Here is a 16053-nt window from a genome sequence, read left to right on the forward strand (position 1 = left end):
AGAGAGAGCACAGATGCATGAAGATTTGTTTCATTTTGCTAAATCCATCCTAGCAAAGGACCAGCCAGAAACTCAGACGCCTGAACGATTCACAAACAAAACTTTTCGTCATGTATTGCGATTATATCGTCACCAGTTTTAAATTCAAGATATTACTTAACGAAGTGTAGATGCAAAAAACCCATTTAAGAGCTGTAATTACTTTTTTTCTTAAATAAAAAATATATATTCAGAGGAGCACATCAACTTTGTGAAAGCTCTGGACCGAGAGCCAAAATTTTCAATCACCCCTACTGCTCCAATAATTGCAGAGGACACGCTGATTAATCTGTCGCATTCCTGCTGGAGCCAGCAGGAAGACGGCACAAATTCTGATGCTAAAGTGTTTCCACATGACACAGCATATGGAGCGTCGGTAATTCTTGACCAGAGGTGGTGATGCACCGCCGGCAAAGAAGTACATGGGGATAAATTAATAGGAATATAGTATTATCAATAGTTGCGTAGAGACCTGCGGCAACTGCGGAGAATCAGCTCCTCTCATCTCTGTCGTGAACAGTTTGTTCTGTCATAATAAACAGAGCATGACATTCGCTTCATTCAGGGAAGGAGATTCTGAGCTCCCTCCAGAGAAAAACAAAAACCCTCATTGATGTCTATCACCTTGTATCATTATTTAACGCCATAAATATTTCATCAAAAGTAGGCAGTGTGGATCTTTTTGTTATTCAGCAAGCTCCTGTGTGTGTGTGTGGGGGGGGGCTGTGCAGTGGATCAGATGCTTCCCCTGCATCTCCCTCACCTTCTTACTTTGTCCCTAAAGTAACCAAAATATCGCCGTCCCTGTGATATACTCATTGCTAATCCTCGCTGTCACTCCCGGTGCCACAGACAAAAAGACAGTGGCACCTCAGCCTATATCACAAAGCTAAATATTACCATCTTGTAAACCTTCCCCTTCATTTTTGCTGGCATCCTCCTGTCATAAATCACTCCTGACATTCTTCCCTAACCTGCCTTAATCTCTTCTTCACCAGTCTTCTTTTTGCAGAAAAAAAATGCTTTAGAGAGTCTTTCAGAGTTTTGTAATTTCCCGGCAAGAAAAAAACCTGCTATGTCATAAATTACATATTTAACTGACAGCTATATACGGAACAAGCATGTCGTTTATTATTTAGCTGATTTGCGATGCCATATTTCAGCTGTGCTACAAAACAGCATCACGTTATGGGTGTGGGTGGAGGAAGAAAAAAAAAAGAAACCTTATTCTTTCTGGCACAAAAATAAAGTGTTACTTTGGCTCCTCCTCGATAATGCAGCGCTTTGTGACTCCAGGTGGAATTGAACCAGGCAGGAGACATGCCGGGACCATGTGACCTGCATGTAAAGTCTATCCTCTCTTGCTTCCCGGGAGCGTGTCGTGCAAGGGGTCTGTTCTCCGCGGTTTAAGGGCTGTCCATGTGACACATGATGCCAAGTGGTCACACGTCAAGCTGATTGCACATCGGATGCGTGAAAAACTGCAGGAAGAGTGAGAAAATGACAAAGGTGTGTCGCGCTCTCCCCTGCAGCCCTGACACCAGCACTTTGGGCTTGTCCTTCTGCTGAACCAAACCATTTCAGACAAATTGGCGGGGGGATATCGATTGTACATTCCGGATGCTTTGGTATCCTGTCGTCAACAGAGTCCAGACAGAGGGATTTAGAGAGGCCTGAGTTTGAAATGTGTTGGATTTGTAACTCACAGCAAGCCTCCTGCTTTACTATCCTTGACTTATTTTATTTCACAGGTCTGTAAGCCACTTCACAGTTAGACTAACTTCTCTCTGAAGCCATTCAAAGCGGCTGACCTGCACCTGTCGGAGGAACAGTTTTATTTTTTACATTTTTTTCTGTTTTGCCAGCTCACATATATGCACACCCCATTGTTTATCATTTCTCAATGTCATTTTGAATGAATTTTAAACCACATCAAGTCATATCCGTCTCAAATTGTAAACCTCCATAATAGGTTGGAATAGATGTTCATGCTAGTCGGGGTTTGCTTGTTAGCATCTATGTAATTGTAATATATTGGTCAATGCATCTGAATTATGTGTTCCAACCCCTGCCAAGAAAAAGATGGCTATTTTTGTATCCTTTTGTGGAGCACAGTATATATTCAGTTATATTCCGAAAAAGTCTAAGAATGTTCCTTTTAACTGCTCTTTTATTCAAATTTGATCACTGATGAATTGCTATATTGACGTATTTATTTAATATAATAGGCTATTTTGAAGGTGAATTCAAAAGCAACTACAGGAGAAGCAAGATTACAATGAATAACAACTCTATTATGTCCCTTGTCCTCTATCTCCCGTTTCCCTTCCTCTCTCTAATCTCATTTCTCAGGGGACCGGAGCAATGAGGAAGGAAGTTTTCCCGTGGTATCACACAAGAGACTGCTCTTCCACAGGAGGAAAAATGAAGCGAATAAATAAAGAGAAAATCGAATTCCTTCAGCCGTTGCAGGAGTGCCAGCCAATGAATCAGCAGAATAAATTCTCTCCAGAGATAAACAAACATGATATTTCAGCCGGGAGCCATAGGACGGAAGGGCCTCTGTCGCTCTCGTAAAGTTCAGAGCGCTTCGGACCGTAAAAGAAGCCGCCTTCTCAATCAGGGAAGCCTCTGGCACGAAGGCCTTTTACAACTAAAGCTGTGTGATGAAAACCCACGGAAAACCTCACACGCATGCCCTCGACAAGGACTTTAACGCCGCAGATATACGGCCTCATATGGAAAACCATTAAAGTGGGATTCTGAAGCACAAGTGTCTCCCAACACACTGTCAACACACTAAGTGCTTGTAGTCTTGATTTACACATCTGCGAGCTGCACCGTGTCCTGCGTGCTGTACTAATAAAAAAATGCAGCTGTATCCTGATAGAAAACATGCCTTCAACTACGAAGCTTTTACTGGCTTGATTTCCAGTTTTCCTTCACTCGTATTTGCAAACACCTAGCGGTGATTTTAGTGTCTACACTTCGGTGATGGAACCCGCACGTCACTGTGAATAGCGAGACGTTCGTGGTTTTTCTGTTGTCTTGTGGTAATGATAACAAGACAGAGTCAACATTTATGCTGTTGATTTAAAGGTCAACGTCTTGTGCGTGTTCACTTGGCTTTTTTGCACCTTAGGGCAAAAAAAAAAGAGAGCCACTCATGTGAAGTGAGACTTGAAAAGGAGAAGGCTGGAGGCTGTGTGGAGTGAGCATATAGGGGGGGGAAACAAACATGTCAGTTTACGGGTATCGCTAATTTAAAAAGGATTATCTCAAAGGGTATTTCTGTTTGGAGTGTTCCTCAGCATCTACACTACGCTCAACAGCTAGACTGACAATTTTGTGCGTTTAGCAAAAGAGAGCTGTATCAGATTTCTTGGCTGAGGGTTCGTCTCTGCCTAATTTATTGGATTGCTTCCAAACAGACAACGAAACTCTTGCCTTGACAGGTTAAATGGCTCCCGCAACTTAGAGACACATTACTTTGGCACGGAGGGGGTATGTTGGGAAAGCATGGCAAACTGCAAAGCTGCTCCTTTCGTCAAGGAAACAACACATAATTGGTCTTGGCACTTGAACTGTTAGCACTGTATAACACTTGTATGAGGATGTCAGCTATCTTTGTAGATAAATGGATTCCTGTGGAAATAAAAAGGGCACACAGCACACGTTTTGCTTTCTTTCTGTGTGATTACTATCATGACATTTTTAAGCATGTATTTTAGCAGGAAAAATGGGCATTTAAGCACATCCTGGGTTATTAAACATATCACTCCCTGGATTGTTGATTGTTTTTTCCTGTGCATTTCCCAACCCACGTTGTCCACCCAACGCCTATGGGGCTATCATACCCAAATTATTAGATGTACAAAACAATACAGACATAACAATGAATATTCACTGAGCAGAGACAACTTTATCTCAAATACAAGTAATATGGGCCAGCAATTGTGGTTAATATCTGCCACTTAACTCTGCTGGATTGCATTTATCAACTGTATTTCTAGCCTTTCTGGGCTGACACATTTCAGAGTGGCCCTTTTGTTGCCACTGTCTGCAACCCAGACTGATGAGGACAGTTTTAATAGCAATTCTCTCTCATATACAGAGATGCAGTTGTGACGGAGAGACACGCAAAAGCGCCACAGAGTTGAGATGCTGTAGCCGATTCGGTGATTTAGACAGAAAGGGCACCAGCTTCTTAAATCTTTTTCACAATGACGCCAACAAACACACTGACCACAGTGATATCCCAAATTGAATCTATCCAGTGTGAAGAGCTTTTTTTTTCTCCTTCCTCCACCTTGTCGAAATTGTAAACATCTTTTTTTTTGTGATTGTAGTCCACCGTGATTTCTTTTTCTTATACCCTACCTACCTTATTTTCTCATCCATCTGCAGCATTCTCTGCAGAAGCATTCTCTCACTGTTTCTGCCATTCTTTGGAAAATAGGACAGTGACAAAAGAGTGACAGCAGGAGCCCAGACTTGATTTTTCATATGGCTCTTACCAGTATCAACTTCCTCATGATGAGCTGTCGTCCCAACTTGCACAGTGTAAAAAGTTACCACATGTGGTGTTGTGTTCAGGTACCCTGTCATATCCCAGTCTTGTATTTTTTTCTCTGTTTTTTTGTTTTTTTTTCCAGTGGCTACTCTGAAGCATGTTTCAAGCATGTGTGATGCCTGAATTGTGTGTACGCCTATGGGCATGTGAGCATTTCTCATAAGGATGCAAGTTCTTTTGAATTAACGCGTTCTTCACAGAAAATGAGTCAATGCACTAAAAAAAATTAATGGAACCTTGTTTCCTTCACTGAGATTCTTATTTAACTGGTTCCACAGACCCGAAACATCGCACAAGGGTTAAAGCCCAAAATATGAGGGCTGCATCCCACCTCAGCATCTCCCTCAAAATCGATAACAACCACCGACATCGTGAATGACTGAGCTATCATCCTTCACTATTTATAGCGTGTGATGCTCTGTGAACCGTGAAATTAATAAATAGCATGCTCAGTAATTGCCTGGAAACCAAGCGCTGTGGCAAAGTGAGGTATAAAATCGGAGGCATCAGATGGGGTTCCTAATAAGTTGTCACATTATTGTCAATGACCTTCAAGCAATTAAAACAGTGGAGTAAAAGAGAGAGACAGAGGGTGGGGTGGAAAGGAGGAGGGGTTAAGAGTGGTCGAATTGATGGGAGTGCAGGAGGACTCTATTAGGACGGGAGGATCTTCATTAAAAGGTACTGACTAAGAGAGGGTTAGTGCTCAGGAGAGCTGCGAGTTTGCCAGTGGCCCAGTTTAAGCAATCTTTTGCCTAATCTATTGGTGATGACATCGAGTGCCTTATAAAATCAAGATCTCCATGTTACCAAGCATCAGGGGCAACGAGGTGGAAAGCAGGTTGCTTGATGAGCACGCCTCCTGACTCGTGGTTCAACTTATGTTTCTTTTTTCTTCAAAGAGCGTTGGTAGAGCTGCAAGACTGCACATGTGCACATAGAATGCAGGCTTTTGTGCAGAAGACACTACTGTTACCACTTTTAAAGGGCCGAGGAGCCAAATAAACATACAATACATATATTATTACACCAATAAATACCATTAGGTCACACTTACCCCAAAACATTTACATATGCTATCTGTGTGTTTGCACACTAGAGCACTTAAAATAGATTTTAAGTGAGTGTCTGTGCAGGGTTGCATATGGTATCACACTTGCTTGTTTCTTAATAATGCAGTGTTTAAAAAAGTGGGAATAACATAAATGGTTTGCAAACCTTTTTTAATGAAATAATAATGGTCCAACAAATAGTACAACAGCAACTTAGCAAATGTTGAAACTTAGTGTATTAGTTCTTAAACAATAAATAGACATGTACAGTTTTATAGTAGTAATCAGTACATTGACCAAAAATGTTAGTCAGCGAACACAATTTTGTTCATGTACTCCAAAAAATACAATTTAAAAAATAAATAAAACTGCCTTCTCTGCACCCAAGCACATTTAAGATGCACTGAGGCGAAGTGGAAAACTTCTGAGTGGTTTATGTACACATACAGTCAAGAGCTATTTTATTAGGTGCACCTTGCTGGTATTCGTTTTGACCCCCTTCTTTCTTCAGAACTGTCTTAATTCCTTTTGGCACAGACTCCAGAGGTGCTGGAAGCATTCCTCAGAGAAGATAGGATCACACAGTTGCTGAAGATTTGCTGACTGCACATCCACGACATGAATCTCCTCTTCCACCGCATCACAAAGGTGCTCTGTTGGCTTGAGATCTGATGAACGTTGATGCCTTCTGAGTGATTTGTGATCCATGCATGATGCATTATCCTGCCGGGTGCATCCATCTGAAGATGGTTACACTGTGGTCATAAAGGGATCCACATGGTCAGCAACAATGCTCAGGTACACCATTACACTATCACCTGCAGCCTGAACAATACAGCCTGATACAAAGCCGGATGGATCCATGCTTTTATGTTTAATTTTGTCCCTGCCATCCAAATGTCACAGCTGACATTACAACTCACTCAAACTAGGCAATTTTTTCCAATCGTCTATTGTCCAATTTTGGTGAGCGCATGCAAATTGTAGCCACAGGTCCCTGTTCTTAGCTTACAAGAGTGACACTAGGTGTGGTCTTCTGTTGTTGTAGCCCATCTGTGTATTCAGAGGTGCTCTTCTGTATATCTCTGGTGATGTTACTTCCTGTCAAGCTCAAAAGCAGTCTTGTTTTCCTCTGACCTCTGACATCAATGATCCCTTTTTTGCACAGAAAACTACTTTCTATTTCTCTTTATAAACTCTAGGGAATGTTATTTGGGAAAATCCCAGCAGATAAGCAGTTTCTGAAATAGAGCGGGGTGTCTGGCACCAACAATTATGTCACATCGAAGTCACTGAAATCACTTTTCTTCACCATTCCGATGCTCGCTTTGAACTCGAGCTATGTCAACATGCCTAAATGCACTGGGTTGCTGCCATGTGACTCGATACTGGCGAGCAGTTGAACAGGTGTACTAAATACACCTGTTATGTCTGTGTGTGTGTCTTTCAGCATGAATGGAGTCACAGATGTTTGGCACAACACATCGTGTTATCCAGATTAGTGTCTGCTACAGGGAATTTAGTGTCTTCCTTTCCTCAGTAAGACAATGAAATAAGTGTTCAGGGAGTAACCTGACCACACCTGTCGTCCATTAAAGTATTTGGTATATGATGAGTATTTGGTGCAAAACAATACATCAAAGCATCAAAAATACATCTTGCTGTTTAGCATTTGAAATCCTATGTAAATACGACAACCATTCACTTCACAGTGTTGTTTAAAGAAAATGCGATGCAACAGAGTGCTAAAGATGTTTATTTCAGCATTTATGAATTGTGTTGTAGGTGCCAAATTCAATTTCAGTACATGTACACTTCGAACAGCAGAAGTATTAGTCAATAGTGGCTTTCATGACACAGCAATCAGCAGTTTGTAAGCAAATTAGGTATTAAATAACATAATTAAATGACGGTGTAAAAACTGTAGCACAGAGACCAAAAATATACTCGGGATACACCAGCAGGTTCCACTCACTGTTGTCACATTACTTTTGTTTTTAACAGAATCTGTCAGAATGGATGTAAAAAAAAAAAAAAAAAAAACTATGTAAATACATAATGCACATAAGTAAATATAGCATCTGTAGCGCTTGTATAGTAACTGAGAACATGGGAGAGAGAAAAATCTTTAGTTGATTTTTAGTCAGGAATGAGCAAGGAACCTCTCACTCATTAATTAGTCAACCTCTCTACCTGTGGGCCAGCCTGCCACACTCCACTGTGATTGATGGAACAAGAACAAAGGGAAGGGACCACGATTACTGATGAGAATTATAAATACGTTTCAATTAATAAAAATCCCCATTGGTACTTGTCTTACAAGGTCTGCAGGTAGCGTAGGTGTAAAAGTGGTGAACACTGTGATTTTTTTTGTGAAACAGTGAGATTGCAGGGGTGATACAAGAATAGAACAAGCGCGGTCTCCACTGGTATTCTAGATGAATGAACAGAGAAATAGGGAAGATGAGGGGGGGAGAAAAGAGGACAAAACAAAGTGAGTGAGGGTAGGTGGAGAGAGAAAGAAAGGCGAGGGTGGATATCGCCCAGTGCTCTTTAATAACCAGGGCAGCGGAGGTTCAGGAACCAGACATGAGCAGCCCAGTGGACACTAGAAGAAGGGCAATGGGGTCACACGGCACAGAGGGGGAAGAGATACTGCATCACGCCCACGGGAGATTGATGTGTTTCCCAGCAATCTACAAGCCCATAAAAAAGGGCACTGTCTGCGGGCAAGCTTAAAAACCAACCAGGGAATTGGTGTACAAAAGTTCATCTGGCACTGTCATAACACTGCAGCATGACAACATAACCTAATAACTTCACTAGCTTTGCAGGTATCGTGGCTACTTTCCCTGAAGTACAAAGAGGGGGAGTTGTTTATTTGATCTGCAGTGGATGTACAGATGTGCACTTAAAAAAGTCTGAATTTCCTTCACCTCGATGCTGCCTGGAATCACATTAGTACTCATACTGAGTTATACAAATTCTTTACACGCTCTGCCCATTAGTGTGAGCAGGAACTGTTTAACCATATATTGGTTTGAGCACTTAGGAATTTCCTGCTCAACCACTGGACACAGATTTGTTCTTGCGAAGTCACTGGCTAACTTAACAAACTATATCCTTGGCTCATTTCATGCTTGAATACTCAAGCCTTTACTTACATCCCTTTATATCCACCAAATGTCTCAAAGTTATTTTATTTTATTTACAAGTCATCTACTCCAAAGGAATTTCACTACTTTACCAAATCTGTCTACTAAGTAAATAAGAATCTCAATTTTCCCAGGCATTATAAGGACAAATAACACTACTTTGTTAAAGTAAAAGTCATGGATATTAAATGAAATTACATCTTTTTCGCACTTGTGAGAAAGGCCCTCAACACTGGAAAAACCTTGCAACTGCATTGAGGCTAACCTAGCCACTGCAAACTACAACCTCATTACCACCACGTTTCAAGACTACAAAGAGTGAGTATTTCATACTCAAAAGACTCAATCTTCAAAGAGCTCCAGCTGATTCTTTGACACCTACCTGTGTTTGTAATGTTGCAAAACCCAAGGTAATTTCCTGTAATTCCAAGCAACATTTGCAAACGACATCCCGAGTACATACTATAACCTCCACAAGGACGCCACATTAGCATAAACATACCACATTAGGGCAATGAGCACATTACGCAATGGGCTCTTGTTATAATTCAAACAGCGGAAAATGCCCCTATTGGGTTTTAAAGGCCAGTATCTCCCACCAGGTCTCTGTGTCTTCTTCTTACAAAGCCACAGTATTGTCTTTTTAGTTGCATTGCAAGATCAAAGAGTATTTTGAACTGTGGCACCTTCTTTCAGAGCACCGAGGACGGTTGCATGAGCATCTTCAAAGGACAAGTTTTATTAATCACGACAGTGACTATGTCAACACGGCAAGGAGGTGAAAGGAATACATTTAGAGCTTAACACTGATGAGGGAAACATAGCCGTCTAAGCTTTGATTATGCAATGTTCACAGGAAAATATGTAACCCCCCCCCCCAAAAAAGGTTATAAGCCCAACACGACTGAAAATAAATTGGAAACATTTGATTATATGTATTCAGCATCTGCTCAGCTCATTGTGTTCGTGTGAAGAGGTTTTATTCTCACAGTGAAGTATTGATCATTTTAAACCTGCACCTGTCTTCACTCAAACAGAGTGCTCTTCAACCCATTCTGTGCTGCAGTAGTTATTCCCATGATGCTTTTTTCATGCTCCAAACGCTGTGTCAACCTGGGCAAGAGCTGCAGGGAATCTTTGAGTCAACACTGCCTCTTGTGGACTAAGACTGTAAATCCAGAGACACTGTAAACACCTGCAGTACAGTCCAGAGCAGATGCTGCAGTGAGAAACTGTTCATTATCCATATCTCCTGAAACCTCGTGGATGCCCATATTGAGCTGCTCTCATAGAGGAGAGTTCAACTCTTATCCGGGTAATGTGGTTAATCAATTAGAAGTCCTCGTCCCCTGAGGGTATTCACATTAACTTGAGTATAGGTTTTCACTTAGAGTGGATCAGTGATCTCTGCAGTGGCTTCCCCCTCCAGACTTCTTTCATTATCTAAAATGAGAGCATATTGAAGGGGGGCACAAAGGTGGAGCAGGCTGGGGGAGTGGTGGAGAGATTTGTGAGAGCAGGTCACATTTACGTTTCATGCCACACCTCGGCTGAGACGTCTCGTATATCCATCAAATGATATTATCCATCACCATCAGCCCTCCGCTGATAAAGAGAAATGACATGAGCTGCATTAAGAGAACATTTTTTTAAAAAAGTGACTCAGACAACTACAGTGTTCAGTCAGTGTCAAAAAGAAAGAAAATCATTGCAGCTCCTCGCTCCTCACCCACTGCAGTCTCGGTTTAGAGGAATCTATTCAAAACCTCACATAATTCCCTGCATTCAATCTCATCCATACAAATCTGTTCATTCTTTCTAGCACAATATTCTATTCAGTGTTTTCTCTGTTCAATCTCTGTGCCTGGCCTCACTCTCTGTCTCTGGTCTGTTGCAGTCATCTTTAACAGGACCCTCCTCCTGTTCTCTGACAGCCATACTTTGTCCTCAGTTGATTCTGCAGTCTCGCAGTAGTTGATAAAAAGGACTTGAAATAAATAAAGCACAACGATGGCATAACAAGTTTGGGAAAGACTCAAAAACTCATAAAACATGTTTCATTATTTATAGAGTTGTCAAGCAAGTAGTTATATCAAAAATGATTTGTTGCAGGTAAGTGTAACTACTGTTGAAGTCGGTGAGGAGAAAATAATTTTTCTTCAAAATAAATTAATCTGTAATTCTATATATAATTTGCTGTTGGTAATGCTTCTGTATATATCGGTATAATCTGTGAATTTCGTTTTGCACCTCTTTGCATAAGTATAGTTTTATCAAAATGATACACTTCCTTCTATGAATTTGCTTAGTGTGAAAATGAAAAGATGCCTCCATCTGGAGATTTTTAATGAGGACAGTTCATTTTTTTCCTAATGCACAGCTGCAGGAACTGCTTATGTCACCGTGACACACACATTCACTGCCCAATTCTGTGGCACTTAATCGAATGGTTACAGATTTGTTCTTGTAATATATGTTTAAGTCAATACTTGGGCAAATCAGTAACTTTAATTCTTTTGTCAACTGGATTTCTTTTTCGACTAAATACCTAATTGTCTTAGTTCACATGTATTTACTGCATTATTAGGAAATATAAAAACTAATTTTCCTCCTATTTTTTAATTAAGTGTGCTCATTGTACAGTTATGGCTTATGCAAGTTTTAAGTAAAGATATTTAAAGAAGGTAATTTTGAGAAATGCTTTTTTGGCTGGTATTTATGTGGAAATATTCATTCTCGTGTCTCTACACACAATATACATCACCGAACCAAGTTAGCTTAGTGCAGAGACAACAAATATAGAAACAAATATGTTTAAAGAAGTAACATAGCAGCGTGAAAAAGTAACTAATTAATACTTTGCATTTCTTTTGTAATCTGTACAAAAGAAGATTAAAAAAACAGCAACAGACCATTAGCAGTTCTAGGCTATCTTTAAGTCCTAAGCTAAGTTTACCCTCTTGCTAACTTAGCTTAGCACTTCTTGCTAACGTAGCTTAGCAGATCTTGCTAACAGAAAATTCACTTACTTTTCATGGAACCAAATTTTTCCATTAAATGTCACTGGTTAATTTAAGATGTGTGATGGTCAAAAAAGAAATTACTACAAACTCGCTCTCTGTGCAATCATCATCTTCCTCTCCGTCATTTACAATATATAGGGTTTTCAAAGTTAAAATGGATCTGGGATGGCAAGAACATACATAAAGATCCCTATCTAACCATGGATATAGTTGTTGGAAAATCTGATTTTGTGTATTTGTAAAAGTGATGAAACAATAGAGGATAAAAACCTGCCCTACTGATCACTTGCCTTTCCACTGACTGACTCTCATCTGTCCTCCAGCCTCTATCTTCAGATCCCCTTTCCATCACTGACTCGCCGAAACAGTCTGTTCCCCTTCCAGTACTCCATCACAGCAGCACGGAGCCCTGGAGATGTCTCCCTGGTAGCGAGTGATGTAGTGGGCTATGCTAACAGACCCTCTCGGCCACTATTATTAACCAGGCACAGCCCTCATTTCTCAAAGCCTGCAGAAACACATGCACAGAACTACAAATAGACAAGAAGTCCAGAAAAAGATGAAAAAGACACACACCTACAAAAACCCACACAGACACTTCACTCAATTCTTCACCGTGGATAAGCAGACATCGCATGTTTTCGTTTGTTAAAATTAATGTTGCAACAACTGCATTTGATTTAACTTTAATTTGGTAGTTGAATTAATGAATTGGCAGCGGTGCATTACAGTGATGACAAGACTATTTTTCTGTGCCCCACAACTGCAGTAGCCAATGATAAAAGCAGTATTATTACCACAGTATGCAATATTCAAACAAGAGATTTGTCATCTAATGAAGAGAATTACATTTCAGACTGCATGTATAATTCATTGCCATCAACCTTAATCCAGTACTCAGCGCTGCAGACTGCAAATGAAGAACAGAAACACACAAGTGCTTTATCTGAATCAATAAACGACTGTAGATTTAAATGTGGATAAATGAGGTAAAATTGGAGGCATTTGTAAGGATAAAACAAGTTCACCCAAACAAGCCTAACTCATACAGGTAGGTGAGTATCCACGCTTGTTTGCACACAGTTCGCTTTTTGCTACGCTTTCTCCTGTGGTGCATGACTGAAAATCTGTTTTATGTTTTTGTTGATGTGTTGCTGAGTGTGTTTTTTCTTGCTTGACTGGACTAGTATTCCTTCATTAGTCTTTCCCTATCAGCAGAACTGCCATTCCTGTATGTGAGTGAAAAAGCCTTCGCCTTCCAGTGGTGTGTATCGAATTCCTTTACCCCCTAGTACAGCTAGTGCTGCTAGCTAGGAAACAGAGTAAATATAACTGCTCCCTCTCTAGCCCACCAAGGCATTGATTTATACATAGCCTACTGCAGCTGGGAGCTACAAATCTGAGGGGAAGTCAGCTTATTCATAGAACAAAAATATAGTTGTTTCGTACACACATCTCAGAGGATTTGATTCGGTATAGATGAGGCTTGTCAGAGCAGTGTGTTAGTGGGCACCAACCAGACACAAATGCACTGTAAGTTTGCAAAACAATCCCTGTTTATGACATTCTCCCAGAATATATATCTATGTGTGTGTGTGGGTTTCTGTACTTTACCTTTAGAGTCTTGTCAGGGGAAGGGTTAAGCTCTGTAAATTTGTCTACATTCACATTTTACCCTTTTAAAAATGCTGATTCCCCATATAGGTAATGCACTTGTCTGTGTGTGTCGCAGTAATTCAGCACACAGCGGGAAGCAACCTTCTTACTCAGGGAGCAATTAAGAAAAGAGAGGGATGGAAGAAGGGATGGGGGGCGGGTGTTGACTGCAGATGTGTATCTTTCACCACAGTAACGTTTAAATAAGATAGCGAAAAACGCGAGTGTTCGGAAAATGTAAAGAAAGAGAGCAAACAGATTGGAGAAAAAGAACTGGCAGATGAGAAAGATCGAAACAGACAAGAGACGTGGACGGGGGGGGAAAGGAGACGGCGAAAGAATAAAAGGCCCAGGTCGGGAATATGTTCCTCTGTTGTGAGAGGAACCTTGTTGAGTGAGCCAGTGGCTTCGATGTCTGGCACAGCATCAGTCCATGTGATCAGACAACCGGCATCTGGCTCATCACCCAGTCACTTTGTTCCCTCTCTGACAGCCTCAAGGCTTGACTGCCTGACTGACTGTTGAGGAGATAGAGCGAGAGAGAACGAGAAAGAAAGGGCGGCAACTTCCTGTGCTCTCTTTTTCTCGCCGAAGAGGAAATTAGCAATGTGAGCCAATTAAAACTAATGCAAAACACAGACTAAAATTAGCTTTCCCGGGGGTCAGTCAGAGAAAAGTCAATAGTTCAAACGATCAGTTCGCTTTCCCTGTCAGGCATTTACACAAAAACACACAGACACGAACGTGCACGCACACAGCTGCAAGATGTATAATGGCTGTCCTGTCTGCTGCCCCATAGGCCACGATCCCATTGCCCAGATAGAATTCCTAATTGATGTGACAAAGTGCCTGGGAGTGTCCCGTTTCTCCAGAGTGGTTTTCTAAAATGCTGCTCTGACCTTTTTTCCCCCCCGTCTCTCTCTGTCCTTTTGTATGCTATTCCTTTCACAACCAAGTGTGGTTTAAACGGGGGGTAAAAACAGTCTCTTGACATCCGGCGGTCGGATATTGTTATGATCGCAGAATATTGACCGAGGGACATCATGGAGCAGAAATGAGAGGACAAATCAAACATCAAAAAGCTCAGCTATAAAGCGATGGTCTTTGCAGAAAATGAAAAGCATCGCAGCGCGTCAGCTTTCATCTTGTAAGATAATAGCCTAGTCATCGCTGTTAAGCAGACATGGCTTTAGAGTGCAAAAGGAGATGGGTTTGCCTGTGGAAGCTTTTAGGAACTGTCACTCCGAGAAACATGACAGCATCGCTAAAAATAATGCCTGCTTATAAACTCAATGTCAGTGGCTCGGGGCGTGTTAGGTGTCTACTTAAGAGACCGCGGTGTAGAAAAACAACATTTGAGGATGCTCACGCACGCCCGTGCACGCAGACGCTATCAATCTCCGTGTTACATTTCACTGTCAACGGGCAACAAACGCAGAATGACACAAGCCGACCCATTCTTTGTTTTCTTGTATCTAGATGGATGTTCTTGTTGTGTTTTGTTTCCCATTAATTAAGTGTGGGGGTGTTGGTGTCAGTCACTATTAATTTGGAAGTGGTGATGCGCCCGGCTTTGTTTGTCAGTCTTCTTTTATTACACCGCACTATTGTCACTGAAAATCATGATTAATTTGTTGAATTTAATGATGTATAATTTGGCAACTCCATTTTTTTTTAATAGCTGTCAACTTGACAGCTTCGAGGAGATGCATTCGGAGGTTGGCTTTAGAGGGAGGCTGCCTTTGGGTTTGCTAATTGTGATTTTCTTGTTGAAAACGTGTTTCAATCTTTCAATTACTGTAAATGAACGACTGACACATATTAGCAGAATTTTCAGTTTATCAGGATTTTTGGTTGAATTTTTGCCTGTGCAGGGGTGTGTGTGGCATGTGTGCATGTGTTTAGGAGCAAAAACCAGCAGATAACTGCTTCTAGTGCACAAATGAATGAACTTGACACAAAATGTGCATCGCGCAGCAAATGGAAATGTAACAGAGCTCATGATCTGTCTGGAAATGCTGCTGTGTGTGAGCATGATCTTTAACTTTCCTTGTGACCTTTACTGCATGAAATGGTAACTCTGTATTGTCGACGTCGCGAGGCAAAGAGCTGTTCAGTGACCTGTGCAATGAGATCAATTCAGTTGTCAAAGAGATACTCCAGGCTTCTATCAAAAAACTTGCAATTGTCCATCTACGATGTGCGTGTTCATGTTTGCAAATTCAGGCTTGTGTTTCTGTAAATGTATGCTGTACTGCTGTATGTGCGTGTGTGTAGCGTGTGGCCCTTCCACCATGTGTAGGAATTTAAATCTGTTTACCCCTCCCGCCTCAAAAAGTCTCGATATGGGTTATTTACATTCTGAAATGAGAAACAGATTCAGATTCAGGGGCAGTTTCCAAGCCCCATTATTTCCCGTCACTTTCAAATCAAAATCAATTTCCCCAGCACCCGTTGTTCTCCTCTTGGGCTAGAATATTTTCTCTTCAAGTGTGTCTGATGAAAGGTTTTCTGTGCACAGCTCTGCAGAGCCAGTGTGCTCTTTGTATGTGCGC

General features: G+C 41.2%; 1 pseudogene; it reads right to left on the minus strand.

The window, feature by feature from the left end:
- LOC120724090 overlaps positions 1 to 16053 on the minus strand; it is a 31055-nt pseudogene that overhangs the window by 13911 nt on the left and 1091 nt on the right.

This window comes from Simochromis diagramma, unplaced genomic scaffold (assembly GCF_900408965.1).
Source record: "Simochromis diagramma unplaced genomic scaffold, fSimDia1.1 OVJJ01000685.1, whole genome shotgun sequence".
NCBI classification, from domain to species: domain Eukaryota; kingdom Metazoa; phylum Chordata; class Actinopteri; order Cichliformes; family Cichlidae; genus Simochromis; species Simochromis diagramma.